The following is a 17,426-nucleotide window of genomic DNA, read 5'->3' as shown; positions in this document are numbered from 1 at the left end:
CCTATTGTGTACCTCACCATAAGTTTGGCAAGAGGGTACAATAGTGATCCAGGAGTGGATCACTGGATATTGGTCAAAAATATCCTTAGTGGAATAAGGAAATGTTTCTTGGTTATGGAGGTGACAAAGAGTTTGTCATAAATAGTTACGTCGATGCAAGCTTTGACACCGATCTGGATGACTCTAAGTCTTGATCTAGATACATATTGAAAGTGGGAGCAATTAGCTAGAGTAGCTCCGTGCAAAGCATTGTAGACATAGAAAATTTGCAAAATACATACGGCTCTGAATGTGACAGACCCGTTGACTAAATTTCTCTCACAAGCAAAACATGATCACTCTTTGGGTGTTAATCACATAGCGATGTGAACTAGATTATTGACTCTACTAAACCCTTTGGGTGTTAGTCACATGGAGATGTGAACTAATCACATAAAGATGTGAACTATTGGTGTTAAATCACATGATGATGTGAACTAGATTATTGACTCTAGTGCAAGTGGGAGACTGAAGGAAATATGCCCTAGAAGCAATAATAAAGTTGTTATTTATATTTCTTTATATCATGATAAATTTTTATTATTCATGCTAGAATTGTATTAACCGGAAACTTAGTACATGTGTGAATACATAGACAAACAGAGTGTCCCTAGTACTCATTAATCAAAGATGGTTAAGTTTCCTAGGCATGGACATGTGTTGTCATTTGATGAACGGGGTCACATCATTAGAGAATGATGTGATGGACAAGACCCATCCATTAGCTTAGCATAATGATCTTTCAGTTTTATTGCTACTGCTTTCTTCATGACTTATACATGTTCCTCTGACTATGAGATTATGCAACTCCCAAATACTGAAGGAACACCTTGTGTGCTATCAAACGTCACAACGTAACTGGGTGATTATAAAGATGCTCTACAGGTGCCTCCAATGGTGTTTGTTAAGTTGGCATAGATCGAGATTAGGATTTATCACTCTGTCTATCGGAGAGGTATCTTTGGGCCCTCTCGGTAATGTACATCACTATGAGCCTTGCAAGCAATGTGACTAATGAGTTAGTTGCGGGGTGATGCATTACGGAACGAGTAAAGAGACTTGCCAGTAACGAGATTGAACAAGGTATGATGATACCGACGATCGAATCTCGGGCAAGTAACATACCGATGACAAAGGGAACAACGTATGTCGTTATGTGGTTTGACCGATAAAGATCTTCGTAGAATATGTTGGAGCCAATATGAGCATCTAGGTTCCGCTATTGGTTATTGACTGGAGATGTGTCTCGGTCATGTCTACATAGTTCTCTAACCCGTAGGGTCCGCACCCTTAACGTTCGATGGCGATTTGTATTATGAGTTATGTGATTTGATGTACCGAAGGTTGTTCAAAGTCCCGGATGATATCACGGACATGACGAGGAGTCTCGAAATGGTTGAGACGTAAATATCAATATATTGGAAGGCTATATTCGGACATCGGAAAGGTTCCGAGTGATTCGGGTATTTTTCGGAGTACCGGAGAGTTACGGGAATTCGCCGGGGAAGTAATGGGCCTTAATGGGCCATACGGGAAAGGAGAGAAGGGCCTCAAGGGGTGGCTGCACGCCTCCCCATGGGCTGGTCCGAATTGGACTAGGGAGGGGGCGGCGCCCCCCTCTTTCCTTCTCTCCCTCTTCCCCTTCCTTCTTCTCCTACTCCAACTAGGGAAGGGGGGAAACCTACTCCTACTAGGAGTAGGAATCCCTTTTGGTGCGCGACATAGAGAGGGTTGGCCCTCCCCTCCTCCACTCCTTTATATACGGGGGAAGGGGGCACCCCATAGACACACAAGTTGACATTTTTCTTAGTCGTGTGCGGTGCCCCCCTCCACCATAATCCACCTCGGTCATATCGTAGCGGTGCTTAGGTGAAGCCCTGTTCCGATAGTTTCATCATCACCGCCATCATGCCGTCGTGCTGACAAAACTCTCCCTCGACACTCAGCTGGATCTAGAGTTCGTGGGACGTCACCGAGCTGAACGTGTGCAGATCGCAGAGGTGTCGTACCTTCAGTGCTAGTATCGGTCGGATCGTGAAGACGTTCGACTACATCAACCGCGTTGTCATAACGCTTCCGCTTAGGGTCTCAGAGGGTATGTGGACAACACTCTTCCCCTCTCATTGCTATGCATCACCATAATATACCTTGCGTGTGCGTAGGATTTTTTGAAATTACTGTGTTCCCCAACAGTAATCATGTGAATTTGGTATTCGTTCGATATTTTGATGAGGTGTATGTTGTGTCTCCTCTAGTGGTGTTATGTGAACGTCGACTACATGACACTTCACCATTATTTGGGCCTAGGGGAAGGCATTGGGAAGTAATAAGTAGATGATGGGTTGCTAGAGTGACAGAAGCTTAAACCCTAGTTTATGCGTTGCTTCGTAAAGGGCTGATTTGGATCCATATGTTTCATGCTATGGTCAGGTTTACCTTAATACTTATTTCATAGTTGCGGATGCTTGCGAGAGAGGTTAATCATAATTGGTAGGCTTGTCCAAGGAAGGGCAGCACCCAAGCACCGGTCCACCCACATATCAAATTATCAAAGTAACGAACGCGAATCATATGAGCATGATGAAAACTAGCTTGACAACAATTCTCATGTGTCCTCGGGAGCACTTTGCTTTATATAAGAGTTCTTCTAGGCTTGTCCTTTGCTACAAAAAGGTTTGGGCCACCTTGCTGCACCTTGGTTAATTTATTTACTTGTTACCTGTTACAATTTACCTTAACACAAAACTATCTATTATCGATAATTTCAGTGCTTGCAGAGAATACCTTGCTGAAAACCACTTGTCATTTTTTTCTGATCCTCGTTGGGTTCGACATTCTTACTTATCGAAAGGACTACGATAGATCCCCTATACTTGTGGGCCATCACCTTCGTGCCAGGCAGATCGAGGCTGGCTTGCAGGCCCGCTAGCCCGAGGTCTTTGATGACGAGGACGACCCCATGATGGCGACGAGCTTCAAGGACACCGCCCCTGCTCCCGCGCCTATGCACACTGGCTTCACCATGGAGCAGACGCAGACGCACTACAACGCCACCATGGCAGAGTTGCAGCCTGCGCTGGCGCCTTTGTTAGCGCTCCAGCAGGTGCAAGAGTAATAGAGGTACAACCTATTCCTTCTGGAGCAGCACCGGCTGACGGAGGGCCAGATCTACGACGAGCGCACAAGCGAGGAGGCCGTGGCAGCCATGGCCGCGGCGAACACCAACTTCGTCGCAGAGAAGCGTGCCATCTATGATGTCGTCCGCGCTCAAGCCGTCGCTTGCCAGGAAACGGCGGTCACCTAGGTGCAGCTCCAGGTGATCGCGGAGGAGAATAACGCCGGCTGGCGCCTCCTACACGCCGCCGCCAAACTATCCGGTGGCCCGGTGGGACGATGACAGCACGGGTGGCACCATTTCCATCATGGACCTCACGTCCACAGGCGATGGATAAGGCGCGGATTCCTCAGAGAATGAGTAGGGCATGGGAGATGGCAGGGCCTTGTGTCCCATGTGGGCTAGTCCGTCTCTCATGCTCTACTCTTCCTCGCCGGAGACCGCAACTTCACTTCATCAGTCTTATCACAGGTGCTCATGAAGGCAGCGGATGGAGGACGGCATGGGTTTGGACGCCGCGCGCCGCCGCCGTAGGATAGGCTTAGGGTCAGGTTGGTTTTTTGTCCTAAATGTTCGAAATCTAATAAAAATCTGCCATGTTTGCAAGAATGCCGTCCAGTTTGTATGAAATCTGCCCATGTTTGCATGAATTTCTTTCGTTTTGTTGAAAAAAGTGTTTGCCATGTGTGCAGGAAGCATTGGATAACGGCCTCCCGCATTCATATTCGCGGATTGGTCCCCTATTTGCGAATGGATGAGGGAGAAAATTTATGGGTTGCCGTTTAAGATGCCCTAAGTCCTGTCAAGAAAAAGAAAAAAACACAAGGTCTTTCGAGTCTTTTAAGGAAACAAGGAGAAACGGTATGCTCCGCCTTAGCTGCACAAGAAGAAAAACACACTTAGAGTAGGATTTAAGCCTTTAGAAATGTTCTCATCAGCGACGGTTGTTATTCCGCTGCGTTAGTTTCATGGGGCCTTAGCACGACGACTTTCCAATTGTCTACTATAACAAGTTGTGTCCGACTCTGGCGAGGGAGAAGCGATGACGGCGGTGCGTCTACGGCTCGATTCAATGCTTGTAGTCGTCGCTGGGTGGTTTATGAATCTGAACGTAATTTTTATTATTTCTAGTGTTTGTTGTACTGTCATTATCGGAGATGAATAGATCGATAGTTCTCGCAAAAAGAATATTTTCATCATTCAGTTTACAGGGAATAAAAGCCTGTGCATTGCAAAAGGAAAAAAAACTGTAGAGTTTTCCTATGAGCTATTTGGCACTTGACCCCAAAAAGAAAACCCATTAATAGGTAGATTATGAATTCCTACTTTTTTCCTATTAAATAAAAAATATATCTAGAGGGCAACTCGAGCGAACGACCGTTTCCCCGGCCAGGTGGGAACAAAAGAACATTTTTGTTTGTTAAAAAAACCACACTCACTGAATGCTTCAGAATTGTCATTCAAAAACAGATAAATTTGTCATGTTATTGTATTAGGGCCCATTCGGGGATCCACCAGCTCCTTAAAATACGCGGAGCTGGGGAGCACCGTTTCGTCCGCTCTGAATTTGCTACCCGCAGCTCCGTCCGCTCCGGGAGCATAGGCGCGGAGCGGAGGGCCTCCAAACGGCCTCTTAGTATTGTATAAGGATTTGTCATGTCTAAAATAAAAATTGGCATGTTGTATAAAGAATAGTCAGAAAATTGACATGATGCAGCATAATAATTGCCATGCATTCTTAAAGATTCGCCATTACTTGCAACATGGGTGATTGCCAACATAAAAAATAAAAATGATGAAAATTGCTATACTCATGATTTGCCACGCTGGTTGAAAGGAATTGTCATGATACATTAACCGAAAATAGTGAAAATCGCCATGCTCTAAAAACAAAAATTGTCACTCCCAATGTATTCACTCATATTGCCATCTTTTTTTTGAAAAGAAGGTTAAACCCCGGCCTCTGGATCAATCGATGCATACAACCATCTTTATTAATCATTCAACAAAGGACTGACAAGAACATATATCAAGCCATCCGAAGCCACCGCTCACACCTACAAACTCGATAATGTGGAGTGTTCTCACCCCCATATCTAAAATCGGTGTCGTCACCGATCCATCCACATAACGTATCGGGACCAATAGCCGGTGCAGCGCTGCTAAAGTGCACACCACATGCACACATTTTAGAAGCCGCCATCATCATTGGACCGCTGACCCATCTTCAGGAGAGAGATCCGCATCATCTTTGCCAATCCAGACATCCGTCGAGCTACCACGGCGCCCAATGGTGCCACCGCCCTGCGCGCAACCATCCAGACGCGAAGACTCTGAAAAATCCGTCGTGCATAGCACATGTCGACCAGGCATGACACAGTGTAGCACCTGTCGGCCACGCATGACTTGACATCTCCACCACAGCTCCGTGCAAGACTTAGCCGCTCCACCTCCTCCTTCTGTCTTCCAGCGCTGCTCCATAAACGATGCTCCCAAGAGAGAAACGACACCACCGTACCGCCATCGTCTGATCTGGATGACCAGATCCTAGGGTTTCCCCCGAAGCAGCATGAGTGGGTCGATAGAAGTTACACAACGATGCCTTCAACAAGGTAACGACGCAAAATGCCGTCATCGCCCGCCATCGGCTCGGTTTTCACCGGCAACTCTATCTCCCCAACTCGCAGCTGGGACTAGATGAAGGATCTGAAGATCCGACCACCCAGCCTCAGGCCGACCATCTCCGACGAGAGGAGGAAGAAGCCGCCCCCGTCGCTGCCGGCACCACGTGGGCTTTGCCCAGCAACGCCCTCAGGCGGTGGTGGGAGGAGGGGATGGGCGGTGGAGTTGTCGGCAGCGGCTAGGGTTTCTCCCGGGCCGCTCGCGCGGGAGCAACACGGGAGTGTAACATACCACTTGACTATTGCCATCCTAAGCGAAGCGTGTAGTGTTGCCAACTCGTAGTTCGCCTGAGCAAACACATTAGGATTCATGTGTAGGATCCGACGTGCCCGAGGGCGTTCGCTCCGAAACACTAAAACTCTGATATCATATTTCTAATATTTCTGTTTTTCTACAGGTTTCCATTCTGTAAAAATTAAGATGACATGAAATTGCAATACATTTACTTATATATTTTTTTTCGTGTTTTAAATCTCATGCATCAAATAGCTTCAACATTGTATACCAACTCATGCTAGTACGTCACACATTCCCGTAGGAAAAAATTCGATGCACATTGTATTGTTGCGTTGTTGTTGTCTAGGCTAAGATGTATTTATATACAAATTTTGTGGAGTACATTTATGAGAAAGTATAGAAAATTAAGCACTGATTTTGAATCTAACTAAAAACTTAAGAAAATCTAGCTCATAAGCCATTAGGACTAATCTCCCTAAAATGTTCTAGATGATCAACATGATACATTTAGGCCTTTAGAGTATGCACGGTTATTGTGACACATTTGTTTGCTCTTCACATCCTCTAGATGCAATAATAATAATATAGTAGTAGTAGTAGTAGTAGTAGTAGTAGTAGTAGTAGCAGCAGCAGCAGCAGCAGCAGCACCAACAACAACAACAACAAGAGGAGGAGCATCAGCAATAATAATAATAATAATAATAATAGAATTATGGTCTTTCAATTATTGGTCAAGTGTTGATGCATGTGGCTCGATGGATAAGCACTGCGGTGGCAAGGCACCCCGACCGAGGTTGATAAGGAGGACAATGCCCCTGCTTCTCCTACATGGCTCCATGCCAGCTCTCTACCTGGGGACTAAGGTAAACAAATTGCATTGCTCTCAAACAAACATCGGACCCAACTAATAGTGGTGAGGTCCTTGAGGAGAGAATTCTACATAAGATTGGGAAACTGAATTTGAATGATGGCATCATTTGGTAGTTATAGAGCAAAAGCAAACTCATCATCATTATCCTCTATAACACTATGCTCCCTAATTTTAAAGAGCTCATATTCAATTGAGGTCTTCGATTAGAATTGGTCACTTGATTTTGACTGAGTCAACAATTTCTCAAAGCCCTCTTGTTGTGGAATTGTCACGGCAGATGTCCTAGCGAAAGGACTTAGTCGTAGGGCCATCGCAACTAGGAAGCTTAAAGGGGTTGATCGGGACAAAGGACACGAGAGGTTTATACTGGTTCGGCCCCTTACGGTGAAGGTAAGGCCTAGTCCAGTTGATGTTGTATTGCTAGGTTTCGATGACCAAGAAGCGAATCCGCTAGCTTAACTATCGATCTGTTGTTTCTTGTCCCAAGCCGCTGCCGGGTCGTCCCCTTATATACACGGGTTGACACCTGGCGGCCTACAGAGTCCTGGTCGGCTCATAAAACGTGTCCGGCTCGGTGACTTCTTTTATATGCCTTTCTTTACAAGTCTTTCTTTACATATGGCGGTTCACAATATTGGACCTTAAGCCGCCTCTGGGCTTACGCTTTCTATAAGTCTTAATAAACTATCATCTTGAATATTACTGGGCTTCTTTTCATAACTCGCCATTGGGGTTGACCCGGCCCCTCCTGGGTGGGTCATACCTGGTAGTTATATCCCCAACATTAGGCCCCAGGTTGACTTGAACTTTGTTCTTTTTCAATCTTCAAAACTTAGACGAAATCCATCTTCCTCTGTCTGTAAAACTCTGTAACCCGCCATGATGTCATCTTCCGAAAATATGAAAGCCTGCTATGATGTCATCTTCAACGGATCTTTATCTTTTAATATCTTTTGAGAATCGAGGCGTCCGTTTAGCTGGATAGTCATTATTTTGGTCTTCCTCAATTTTCGCGCCTGCTTGTTCACCTATCCCCTTATAAATAGGCTTGGCCGGTCTTTCCCCTTTCTTATTCTTCCTTCCATCTTCTCGCCACCTCTCAGCCTCTCGAGCTTCGCCGTCGCCACATCGCCCGCCGTCACCTCTCAACGCCGGCCGCTGCATCACCCTGAGCTCGTCCCGAGAACCACGGCGACCCTTCGCAGAAGCTCTACATTCGTAAGTTCCTACCTTTCCGCGCCCTTAGATCTATTTTAGGATTATGAGTTCATCGGCGTTCTTCACCGTTCATCACAGACTTCGTTGTAATTTTTTTCTCCGTACCCTCTTTTGATCCAGAAGAAAAGTAGAACTTATGCGGTAGTGCTTTTACGCCCATTTTAGATGCTAGCAGATCCTTTTCCTTTGCACAGATACCTTCTTAGAGCTGATGAACTCCTCCTCGCTTCATTTTTTAGGTCTAAATTTATTTTTCTTTTCTGACCCATTTTGATCCAGAATACTAGCGATAGCTTTGTGAAATCTGTTTGTCTCAACACTTAGCCGATTCTGTTTCTGGTTTCCTTTGAATGTCTTTAGTCATGGCGGCTTATCACGCCGGCTTACTTTTCCCTTATATGTCATTATCCCTTACTTAAGCCGCCATTACTCATTTGCACCATCATCATTTAACCTTTAATTTCACCATTGAATTGAACCGGCACATTACTTTCTTTTCAGTTGTCCTTTGCTCATCATGCCGTCAAAGGCACCAACTGTCTGCAACTGGGTCCCTTCCACAGTTACTGAGGATACCTTGAAGGAATTTGTCACCATAGGATTTTTGCCAAAGACAAATGTTATGTCTTATCGTGCACCTGACCCGGAGGAAGAACGGCCTCAGCCCAAAGATGGTGAAGTTATCATTTTCACTGATCTCATGAACCGGGGCTTTTCTCCACCCGGCTCAAAGTTCTTCTGAGACGTTCTTCATTTTTTCAAGCTTCGTCCACAAGACATTGGACCCAACTCTATCTCCAATATCTACAATTTTCAAGTCCTTTGTGAGGTGTATCTTCAAGAAGAACCGACTGTGGAACTCTTCAGAGAATACTTTTACTTGAACTTCCAGAATGAATGCACCAACGGCCTTAGTTTGGAGCTTGGTGGAATCTCAATTCAGCGCCGGCAGGGCGCCGTGTTTCCTTTAATAGTCTTACCGAGCCATCCCAAAGATTGGAATCAGACCTGGTTCTACTGCCAAGACACGTCACTGGCTAATGAAAAACCACTGTCGGGTTATCGCGCGGAGCGTCTGGATTCCAAGTTTGTTCTCCCTGACAAGCTTACCACTACTGAACACAAGAAACTTATTCCATCTATTAAGAGGATTCAAGCTTGTTGGGGAACGGCTTAACTGGAGTTGACCTGACCCGTTGCTGGGTCGCATGGCAGGTTATCCCTCTAAGCCGCCGATCCAAATTAATGTATGAGTATGTGATACGTCTCCGTCGTATCTACTTTTCCAAACACTTTTGCCCTTGTTTTGGACTCTAACTTGTATGATTTGAATGGAACTAACCCGAACTGACGTTGTTTTCAGCAGAATTGCCATGATGTTGTTTTATGTGCAGAAAACAAATATTCTCGGAATGACCTGAAACTCCATGGAACATCTTAGAAAAAATAATAAAAAATCCTCGCCAAAGATGAAGACCAGGGGGCCCACACCCTTCTCACGAGGGTGGGGGGCGCCCCCCCCTAGGGCGCGCCCCCTACCTCGTGGGCCCCCTGGATGCCCTCCGACTCCAAATCCAACTCTATATATTTGCTTTCGGAGAGAAAAAATTAGGGAGAAGAAATCATCGCGTTTTATGATACGGAGCCGCCGCCAAGCCCTAAAACCTCTCGGGAGGGCTGATCTGGAGTCCGTTCGGGGCTCCAGAGAGGGGGATTCGTCGCCGTCATCATCATCAACCATCCTCCATCACCAATTTCATGATGATCACCGCCGTGCGTGAGTAATTCCATCGTAGGCTTGCTGGACGGTGATGGGTTGGATGAGATTTATCATGTAATCGAGTTAGTTTTGTTAGGGTTTGATCCCTAGTATCCACTATGTTCTGTGATTGATGTTGCTATGACTTTGCTATGCTTAATGCTTGTCACTAGGGCCTGAGTGCCATGATTTCAAATCTGAACCTATTATGTTTTCATGAATATATGTGAGTTCTTGATCCTATATTGCAAGTCTATAGTCACCTACTATGTGTTATGATCCGGCAACCCCGAAGTGACAATAATCGGGACCACTCCCGGTGATGACCATAGTTTGAGGAGTTCATGTATTCACTATGTGCTAATGCTTTGTTCCGGTTCTCTATTAAAAGGAGGCCTTAATACCCCTTAGTTTCCAATAGGACCCCGCTGCCACGGGAGGGTAGGACAAAAGATGTCGTGCAAGTTCTTTTCCATAAGCATGCATGACTATATACGTAATACATGCCTACATTACATTGATGAATTGGAGCTAGTTTTGTGTCACCCTATGTTATGACTGTTACATGATGAACCGCATCCGGCATAATTATCCATCATTGATCCAGTGCCTACGAGTTTTCCATATACTGGTTTACGCTTATTTACTTTCCCGCTGCTACTGTTACAATCACTACAAAATACCAAAAACATTACTTTTGTTGTCTTTACTTTTGTTGCCGCTACCACCACTATCATATTACTGTGCTACTAAACACTTTGCAGCAGATACTAAGTTTCCAGGTGTGGTTGAATTGACAACTCAGCTGCTAATACTTGAGAATATTCTTTGGCTCCCCTTGTGTCGAATTAATAAATTTGGGTTGAATACTCTACCCTCGAAAGTTTCCGGGGTTATCAAGACTAATTTGGGTCGATCCCCTATACTTGTGGGTTATCAAGACTAATTTCTGGCGCCGTTGCCGGGGAGCATAGCTCTATTCTTTGAGTCACTTGGGATTTATATCTGCTGGACACTATGAAGAACTTGAGAGATCCAAAAACCAAGATCTATCCCTCAACTACGAGGGGAGGTAAGGAACTGCCATCTAGCTCTGCATTGATTCACCTTCTGTTATGAGTAAGCTAGCGACACCTACACCTGCTTCTGCTATTCGTTCTGATATGTCGCATGTTATTGATGATGCCACTTCTGCTATGCATGATACTTATGATGAAACTGCTTCTATGCCTGATACTACTGTGCCCCTTGGTGAATTTCTTGATGAACAAATTGCTAGGGCTAGAGAAAAAGAAATTATTGAATCTGAATAAGATGATGATAGTGATGATGAAAATATGCTAGTTATTCCTGAGGGCTATATTTTTGATATGGAACCTTCTGCCGCTATTTTAGCTTGCAAAGATAGATATGAGCTTAAGAGGTTATTAGTTAAATGGAACAAAGAATCACTTAGAGATAAAATGAAACCTGACCCTGCTTTTGCTACTTCACCTATATGTGTTCCTGATAAGGATTATGAATTCTCTGTTGATCCTGATATAATTACTTTGGTTGAATCTGATCCGTTTTATGGCTATGAATCTGAAACTGTTATGGCACATCTTACTAAGTTAAATGATATAGCTGCCCTGTTTACTAATGATGAGAGATCGCGTTACTTTTATATACTCAAAATATTTCCGTTCTCATTAAAGGGTGATGCTAAGACATGGTTTAATTCTCTTGATACTGGTTGTGTGCGTAGTCCCCAGGATATGATTTATTACTTCTCTGCTAAATATTTCCCTGCTCATAAGAAACAAGCTGCTTTGAGGGAAATATACAACTTCGTGCAAATTAAAGAAGAGAGTCTCCCACAAGCTTGGGGGAGGCTTCACAAGTTACTTAATGCTTTGCCTGATCATCCTCTTAAGAAACCTGAAATACTTGATATCTTTTATAATGGACTAACCGATGCCTCCAGAGATTACTTGGATAGTTGTGCTGGTTCTCTTTTCATGGAAAGAACACCGGATGAAGCTGAAATCCTATTGAATAATATGTTGACAAATGAAAATAATTGGGTGCCTCCTGAGCCAGCTCCTGCTCCAATTATTGAGCCTATTCTTAAACCAACTCCGAAGAAGAGAGGTGTTCTATTCCTCAGTCCCAAAGATATGCAAGAGGCAAAGAAATCTATGAAAGAGAAAGGTATTAAAGCTGAAGATGTTAAGAATTTACCTCCTATTGAAGAAATACATGGTCTTAATATACCGCCTGTTGAAGAAACATATGATCTCAATTCTTTATTTACTGAAGAACCTCCTGATCCCGATATCCCGACACGGGTAGTAAAGGTAAATTCTCTCTATAGATATGATAAAGCTGAAGTTCCTCCTACTAAAATTGCTATTCAGTGCTTGGATGAGTTTGATAACTTTATGTTTAAGCAAGACGACTTCAATGCTTATTTTGGTAGACAATTAAAAGAAAATGCTTATATGATTAGATGCTTGGGTGATTATATGGCTAATATTAAATGTGAACTTAAACTTTTTAGCAAACATGCTTCTATGGCTACCACTCAAGTAGAACAAGTACTTAAGGCTCAAAAAGAAGTGCTTGATGAAATGAATAGTAAGAAAAATGATTATGCTGTTAGAGTGGCTACTTGAACTGGTAGAATGACTCGGGAACCTTTGTATCCTGAAGGCCACCCTAAGAGAATCGAGCAAGATTCTCAAAGAAATAATATTGATGTTCCTAGTTCTTCTAAGAAGAAGAAGAAGAAGAAAAATGATAGAACTGTGGAAACTTCTAGTGAATCTATTGTTGAACCACCTGATAATCCAAATGATATTTCTATGTATGATGCTGAAACACAATCTGGTAATGAACATGAACCTAATGAAAATATTAATGATGATGTTCATGATGATGCTCAACCTAGTAATGACGATGATGTAGAAATTGAACCTGTTGTTGATCTTGATAACCCACAATCAAAGAATCAATGTTATGATAAAAGAGACTTTGTTGCTAGGAAACATGGTAAAGAAAGGGAACCTTGGGTTCAGAAACCCATGCCTTTTCCTCCAAAACCATCCAAGAAAAAGGATGATGAGGATTTTGAGCGCTTTGCTGAAATGATTAGGCCTATCTTTTTGCGTATGCGATTAACTGATGTGCTCAAAACAAATCCTTATGCTAAATATATGAAGGATATCATTACTAATAAAAGAAAGATACCGGAAGCTGAAATTTCCACCATGCTTGCTAATTATACTTTTAAGGGTGGGATACCAAAGAAACTTGGAGACCCCGGAGTACCTACTATAGCTTGCTCCATTAAAAGAAATTATATTAAAACTGCTTTATGTGATCTTGGAGCCGGTGTTAGTGTTATGACTCTCTCTTTATATCGTAGACTTGACTTGAATAAGTTGACACCTACTGAAATATCTTTGCAAATGGCTGATAAATCAACTGCTATACCTGTCGGTATTTGTGAGGATGTGCCTGTTGTGGTTGCAAACGTTACTATTTTAACGGACTTTGTTATACTTGATATTCCCGAGGATGATAGTATGTCTATTATTCTTGGAAGACCTTTTCTTAATACTGCAGGGGCTGTTATTGATTGCAACAAAGGCAATGTCACTTTTCATGTTAATGGTAACAAGCATATGATACACTTTCCGAGGAAACAACCTCAAGTTCATAGTATCAACTCCATTGGAAAAAATCCATCGATTATAATTGGAGGTTTTGAATTTCCTCTTTCTATTGTCAAAAAGAAATATGATATACTTATTATTGGGGATGTATCCCCGTTGAGGTAACTTAGTGTTATTCGAAATTTCTCCGGTTTCATGATTATCGGAATGAGTTTGTTAACAAGACTTGATCAACCTTGTTAGTGGATTCTTTTTTATGAGCATGAGATGGATGAAACTAGAAGCACAACCTTCTATACCCCACTTTTACTTTCTGTTATTTATATTAAATAAAGTAATAATAGTATTTTTCTGTCTGTTTCCTGACTTATCCGTGCAATATAAAAATATCCCGAAAATAAAAGTCCTCAGAATGACATGCAATTTAATATGATTTTTCAGGAATATTTGAGGATTTACTGTGCAAAAATTACCGCGGGAGGAGCTGCCACCTGGCCACAAGGGTGGTGGGCGCGCCCCCCCTCTAGGGCGCGCCCCCCTGCCTCGTGGGCCCATGGTGGCCCTCCTCCACTTATCCCAGCACCCATCTTCTTCCTCTGTCTCACACAAACCCGAAAAACCAACTCAAGCACGAGTTCCAGCCACTTTTGCTATGATTTTCGATCTCCTTGATCAAAGCACCTCTCGCAAAACTGCTTGGGGAGATTGTTCGTTGGTATGTGACTCCTCCATTGGTCCAATTAGTTTTTGTTCTAGTGCTTTATTCGTTGCAAATTTGTGCTGCATAGGTGACCATGTTCTTGAGCTTGCATGTCAAATTTATATGGTTCCAAGCAGTTCTAATGCTTGATATAGGATCTAGGCACTTGTAGGAATAGTTGCTGTCAGTTTTATTGAAGTTGGTTCACTTTTGTTTGAAGTTACTAAAAATTTCAGATTATTTTAGAAAAATAATGAGGAGATTTTTGAGGGGCTCATCGAGCCAAAGCTCAAAGGAAAAGGCACCGAAGCCTAAGTATAATTTGCCGCACACCGTGGAGATTCGAGCGTGTGAATGGCCTTCTGATGATTTCTTGATAGCAACCAGTATCTATGAAGATTTTCATGAATTCGCTCACAATGCAGGCCTCACCGCTTTCCTCCACGACCAATGCGATCAGTATCTCTTACTCACAAATACTTTTGTGCAAAACTTTCATTTTCATTCTAGGAACTCACCACCTACGGTGGAGTTTCATTTATATGATGAGCATAAAGAGATGTCACTTTATGATTTCTGTCAGATTTGCTTAGTCCCTTTTGAGGGCAAGACAGAAGAACCACATCATGATGATGTGGCTGGGTTTATTGATACTATCACTGTAGGAGAAACTAGGAAGGTTTCCGATGCACGAATCACTAGCATACATTTTCCTGTTTTACGTTACTTTGCATTATTTGCTAGTCGTTGTTTAATTGGACGCGGAAATTGTGGAAACCTTAGTATCCCTGATATAATTATTCTGCACCACAGTTTATATAGTGATAACACTTTTAGTATGGGTGGTATTATTGCTAGACGGTTAAGTATGAACCGTACTAAGGGTCCCATCTTTAGAGGCATCTATGCTACACGCCTAGCTGCACATTTTAACATACCTATTAGGCATGCTGAGAAGGAAGAAAAGGTGCTGCCCCATGTTTATCTAGATCATAAAAGTATGGTGGCACACGATTTTATTGTTAAGAATAGGGCAGGAGAGCTTAAATATCAATTGTTCTTTAACAAACATCATCCTGAGACTATTATCCTGCCTGCTCCTTCTTTGTTTGATTTGACTGTAGGCACGTACCTTGTTCCGTTGACGGCTATTCACACCTACCGGAACCTTGCACCAGCCGAGGAGCCAGAACCGGAACCACAATTTGATCCTTCACGGCAGTCTAACTATCAGTGCGATCCGGAGATGATTGCCAGCCAGTGGCAATCGGAGTCTTCTGCTTCCTCATCACAGTACGACCCCAACAACTATTATTATGGATATCCGCCAGGCCATCCGTGGCCATAGACCAACTTAGGCCAAAAGCCTAAGCTTGGGGGAGTACGTATTTCTCACCGACATTACATTTATGTTCACACACACTCATTATTAGATGTCGGTGCTCATACTTTTTCACTGTAATATCCATGCTAGTTTATTTTCTTTTTCTTGCTTTCTTCTTGTGTGTTTGTTAAACCTTAAGAAAAATAAAAAAATAGTAGTAGTTTATTTTTCTGCTGTAGTAGTAATAATTAAAAAGAAAACCCAAAAATATTTCCCGTTCTTCTTTTGCTTCTTGGGAGATTTCCCGTGTAAATAGTTTTATTTCTTTTCTTTTCTTTGGGGGTCAGTAGGAGAAGACCATAATTAAATTGTTGGAGTGGCTCTTATATGCATTATTTTTGATTTAACCAAGAGCCCATATTGCCTTGTCTTCTCCTGTTTATTGAATGCTCGCAGATTCCAGCTTAGTCCAATGCACGTACACTCTTATTATTATTCACACCGTTCAGTCGTGCAAGTGAAAGGCAATTATGATGATATATGATGGACTGACTGAGATGAGAAAAGCTGGTATGAACTCGACCTCTTTTGTTTTTGTAAATATGATGAGTCCCTCGTTCTTGATTCAGCTTATTATGAATAAACATGTTTGCAATGACAATTAGAGATCGTAGTTGCTTGTGCCATGCTTGATTAGTTATGAGTTATAATGGTTTACCTTGTGTGCCAACATGCTATTGAGGTGATTATGATGTGGTATGATGGGGTGGTATCTTCCTTCGAATGATTTAAGTGACTTGACTTGGCACATGTTCACGCATGTAGTTGAAACAAATCAACATAGCCTTCACGATATTTATGTTCATGGTGGATTATATCCTACTCATGCTTGCATCCAATGTTTATTAATTTTAATGCATGTACATGGCTGTTGTCGCTCTCTAGTTGGTCGCTTCCCAGTCTTTTGCTAGCCTTCACTTGTACTAAGCGGGAATACTGCTTGTGTATCCAATCCCTTAAACCCCAAAGTTATTCCAGATGAGTCCACTATACCTTCCTATATGCGGTATCTACCTGCCGTTCCAAGTAAATTTGTATGTGCCAAACTCTAAACCTTCAAATAAGCATTCTATTTTGTATGCTCGAATAGCTCATGTATCAACCAAGGCTGTTCTTATCTTCCGTGTTAGGCGGGTTATTCTCAAGAGGGGTGGACTCCGCTCCTCACTCACGAGAAAATGGCTGGTCACCGGGATGCCCAGTCCCATGCTTTATGCAAACTAAATCAAAATCAATTGCAAACAAAACTCCCCCTGGGACCTGATGTATGTTGGAGGCACTCGTTGTTTCGAGCAAGCCATGGATTGATGCTTGTTGGTGGAGGGGGAGTATAAACACTACTAGGAAAAGGGCTACTAATGGTGCACCAGTTTTTCCTACTAATGGCGCATCATTGGTGCGCCATTAGTATCACGCCACTAGTATTTTTTACTAATGGCGCACCACTGGTGCGCCATTAGTATCTGGTATACTAATGGCGCACCAGTATAGGCCACGGTGCGCCATTAGTATAGGCCACTGGTGCGCCATTAGTATAGGCCACGGTACGCCATTAGTATTTTTGAATTTTGAAGGCGGGAAAATAGTAGTGGCGCACCGTCTAACCCCCACCGTGCGCCATTGCTATTTTTGAATTTTGAATTTGGATTTGGATCTGGATCGTGATTTTTTTGCCCATTTTTTGCTCATTTTTTTGCTCGTTTTTTGGCACGATATTATTTCAAATTTTGTTCCTGTTTTTGGATCTTGTACGTTCTTTTGC

This window comes from Triticum urartu, chromosome 5, assembly GCF_003073215.2.
Source record: "Triticum urartu cultivar G1812 chromosome 5, Tu2.1, whole genome shotgun sequence".
Lineage (NCBI taxonomy): Eukaryota > Viridiplantae > Streptophyta > Magnoliopsida > Poales > Poaceae > Triticum > Triticum urartu.
This window is presented reverse-complemented; position numbering follows the sequence as displayed.